General features: G+C 49.9%; 1 protein-coding gene across 1 annotated transcript in view; it reads right to left on the reverse strand.

Annotated features, from left to right (window-relative positions):
- The window catches only part of Ccdc6 (coiled-coil domain containing 6), a 112406-nt gene extending 107932 nt beyond the window's left edge, over positions 1 to 4474 (reverse strand). The window contains exon 1 of the mRNA XM_004645879.2: positions 4305 to 4474. The gene's annotated coding sequence lies outside the window, so the exon portion shown is untranslated. The remainder of the gene's footprint in view (positions 1 to 4304) is intronic.
- Between the last annotated feature and the right edge of the window lie 6 nt (positions 4475 to 4480).

The raw sequence follows: 4480 nt of genomic DNA on the forward strand, positions 1-4480 counted from the left end.
AGGGGCAAGCGGCAAGGGCTGCCCTTTTTTTTTTTGTTTTTTTTTTTTTTTTTTTTTTTTGGTTTTTTTGTTTTTGCGCTCAACCAGGGATTGAACTCAGGCCCTTGCGCTCTGAGCTCTCTCCCGGGGCCCTACCCATTTTTAAGCACTGACAGATTTTTATTTCAGCTTGTGTCTCTGGTCCTAAACAAGGGTCCTCACAAACCTCCAGTGCCTGCCCGTTTCCAGGGAACTATTTGCAGTAACAGACCAACATAACTTCTGAAAGCCTTCAGTTTTTAAATTAAGTTCAAATGGATTCTATGAAACACACAGAAGGTACCTAAGGAGTATAAACACTTGAAACGCAGAAGAAACATTAGGGCCAGCCTCTTTGGAAGCCTCACATACAGTGAGGCTGACTGCAAACCAGTACTTTCCTCAAAGTTGTGTCTAAAGCTCAGTGTTTCCACAATAATCTGAGATTTGTTTTTCTACACAGCAAAAAGATCCAATGCCTTTTTATAAGGGCAATGCCAATTTGACAGCTTCAGAGTCTGCCAAAATAAAGTCTTGAAAGTGGAAACCAGTGCATTCGGCTTCCAGAGTAAATAATCCAAAATACACAACACTGTAAGACAACTCTTATTGGTTAAAGGTATCACTGTACCATTGATGTCTAAAATAGTTGGTTTTTTAATTATACCATACCAATATGTTTCTCTACTATTGCTTGAAAACACTCAAAACTTCTGTATTTCCCTCAGCTTCTATAATGAAGGATTAATTCTGTAATCAGAAAGAGACAGCTAGGTTGGGGGCCAGGGAGATGGCTCAGTAGAATAAGCGCTTACCTGGCAAGCACAAGGGCCTGAGTTCATCCCTGGTTCCACCAAAAAAAAAAAAAAAAAAAAGGTAGACCAGCTCTCTATGAAGTGGGAGGCTTGACCAGCAGCCGCACTTACCTACCACAAGAGAACGCTGAGCACAATTTCCACTGCAGAGATGGCGAACCTTTTGGAGCTTTCAGTGACATGAACAGCCCAGCACAGAACACGTGCCACAGGTTCACCACCCCTGTTCCACAGGCAACAGTGAGCTACCCTCAAATGCCTACGAGCAGGCCCCAAACCCAGAACACTGCCAACAAGAAGCGGAGGCAAGGGCGTGGAGCAAGAGCAACTTTAAGTGCTGGCGGGACTGCAAAGGTACGGCCACTCTGAAAAACAGTCCAGCAATTTCTTACAAAACTAGATATAAATAAAATTATGGAAAAAAAAACCTAGATATATTCTTGCCATATGATCCAGCAACCATGATTCTACGTATTTACCCAAGTGAGAGGAAATTTTTTCACACAAAACCCTGCCTGCGGGTATGTACAGCATGCAGCTTTGCTCCTAACTGCTAAAACCCCAAAGTAACCAAAGTGCCCTTCAGAAAGTAAATGGATAAATGAAATGAATGAAACACTGAGTGAAATATTACTAAACAATGAAATATTATTTAGCACTAAAAGAAAATCATATGAAAGAGGAATTCCAAATGCATATTAAGTAAAAGAAACCTATCTACTATTGTCTCATTCCAGCTGTATGACACCCCGAAAAGGCAAAACTGGATCAAGCGGGACGACCAATGGGCTCCAACAGTGGGGGAGAAAGGGAACCCACAAATAAGCAGGACACAGAGGACCTCAGGGTGCGAAACTAACACAGCAATACACATCACTGGACATGTGTCCAGACCCCAGCATCCGACAGCACACCCTGATACAAACTACAGGTTTTGGGTGACAATGAGGTGCAAACGCGGGGTCTCCAACGGCCACAAATGTCCCCCTCTGGTGCCAAATACTGATGGGGGTGCCATGCCTGCATGGGGCAGGGAACACACAGGCAATCTCTGTACTGGTGCTCAATGTAACTGTAAACCTAAACCTGCTCTAAAAAGTAAAACCTATTTTTAAAAAAGGAGTAGGGAGTCTGTCTCCAGGGTGCAGCTCAAAGGCAACATGCCTGGAAAAGGAAAGATAGTCACAAGCAGCTTTTCCAGCTCTTCCTCTTGAAAGTTAATACAATTCGAGGACTAAGGGAGAGTCAGGAAGACAAGTCACGTGGTCAAGACACCATACTACATTCCCTTCCAATTAACTAAAATAGTAAAAATCTAGGAAGGCCTTCACTTAACAAATATCTAGGCCTTGTCCCAAACTTCTAGGGCAGCTTACCAGCAAGGGCAACCTTTTAAGTCAGCCTGAACCTTGATAGAAACTCTAAAACAGGGGCCAGGGAGACAGCTCAGTGGAATAAGCGCTTCCCTGGCAAGCACAAGGGCCTGAGATCAATCCCTGGTTCTGCCAAAAAAAAAACCAAAACAAAAGCCCAAACTCTGAAACAATGTTGTTCAACAGACTCCTTAACATTGGCAAACCCATCTTATGGAGTACATCCATCCTCCCCTAAAATTACAAACCCTACTGGCCAAACCTACCCCAGTAGGTTCTACACCCTAGCTCAGTGCACAAAATTCTCAAAAGCTTGACGGACTCTTTCCTACATTTGTCATTTAGCTCCTAACAATGCCTGCCAAGTAGGAAGGAGCAAGGGGACCTGCAAGAACTTCCATGAGCCTGCCTGAATATACTAGAGACTGAGAACTGAGACCCTTCTGGTACTTAGAGACAGTCATCTGAACAGTTTTCACTTGGAAACACCATAGAACACTCCAAGTCCATCTGGCTGGCTGTCACCCTTCATTGAGGAGTAACCTGCTAAGAAAGAAAGCCACCACTCTGCACACTTTGAACCGCAGGAAAGGACATGTTTGTCCCCACAAAGCCAGCGTGCTTGTGTACAGTCTGCAGACCTACTTATAACATGGTCAAAGTTTCCAAACAGATAACCCTTTCATAATCTCTCCACCCAAAATCCCCTCCTCCCAAAGAAAAAAACAAGCCTGACTGCTCCCTGGGAGCCAGAGGCCAGAAACTGTATGTCTTCAGCTCTGATACTTTGCAGGGCTCACAATCTGAGGCTACTACTCACCCCCTCACTTACCAAATCAAACCCTAAGTGAACGGCCTCCACAGTTTCTCCCCCTTTTCAAACTCCACTCAGCAATCGGTCATCTTTGCAAGCCAAGAAAGCTGGAGGCTGGGAAGCGGCTACCTCTGCAAATTCCTCCCCTTCCATCAAAAGGGCACTTCAAGAACTTCACAGCCTAGAGACCAAGAATGTCGGGCCAGTTCCATTCCCCAGGCCAGAAATCAAGCTGCAAAGCATCTCTCGACTGTAATCCATTGCTGTTCAGGTTGCTGGTCACTGTGAAACTATGTCTAAAACCTTCTATCTGCACAAACCAAGAATGCCATATAGTTCTCTAGGCACTATCACTAGGGAAACGTCACACATGCTCGGCTCCCCTAAACGGTACTTTCACCTGGGCCAAGAGCATACTAAATTCGACCCATCTCATTTCCAGGGTGCAATCCTCAAACCTGCCCTGGCAAAAAAAAAGAAAAAGAAATCCCTTTTCCTTCTACTCAGCTATTGTACAGCTCCTTGATTTTTGACATTTCCTTCTCTGCTCCAGGCTGGGAAACTGCTGGATCTGAATAGGGCTGTCTGTGTGGGGCTTCTGCAGAGGCGAGGCGAGAGAGCACACAGTGTACTTTTTCTAGTTACGTTTCGCCTCATCACCGCCCCAGGGCGATACACCAGGAGAGCGACCTCCACATCTAATCTCACCCTCCTGGGGAGCCCCGAGGGGGAGGGAGGGGCTTAACTGGCGTCCCGCTCTCCCGCCCAGGCTCAGGGGCAAGGACCCCCCCACACACACACGCGAAGCAAGCACTCCCAGGGCTCCTTCGCGCGGCTTTCCGCCCCCACCGCGTCCCAGCCGGCCGCAGACGCTGCACTCGGCCGGCTGCACACCGCCCATCCCCTCGGCCAGGAGGAGAGGCTTCCACAAGGGGTGGCGGCGGCGGCAGCTCGGGTACCCGCCCTTGTCGCTCGATCCCGGCCAGAAAACTCCACTTCCCGGATTCCCGGCCACCACTCTCCCCCGCCCCCTGACCGGCAGATCCAGCACCGCGAGCCGCTGCCAGCCGGGGGCCCGGCCCAGCTGCCGGCGCCAGCCCCCTCCGCGCCCGGGCCGAGCCCAGCTCGCTCTCCGCCCTCGGGGTCCCCACCCGGTGGTCGCGCCCGGGGGCGCCGAGACCCAAAGCTCCCACCCGCCCAGGCCCCCGAGGCGCGCAGGGACGCGCGGTGGCCGGCACCCGCCCCGCGGCGCCAGGTCCCGGCCCGCGCGGGGGCAGCACTCACGATGGTCACGCTGGCCTTGCGCAGGTCGCGGTTCTCCTCCTGCAGCGCCTTGCACTTGAGCTTGTAGGTCTCCAGCTCGATCTTGAGCACCTTGTTCTCCTGCTGCAGCGAGGCCAGGCGGTTGGTGAGCTCCTCCAGGCGGAACGGCGAGATGACAATGCCCCCCGACTTCCCGC

The sequence above is a fragment of the Octodon degus genome, unplaced genomic scaffold (genome assembly GCF_000260255.1).
Source record: "Octodon degus isolate 3935 unplaced genomic scaffold, OctDeg1.0 scaffold00240, whole genome shotgun sequence".
Lineage (NCBI taxonomy): Eukaryota > Metazoa > Chordata > Mammalia > Rodentia > Octodontidae > Octodon > Octodon degus.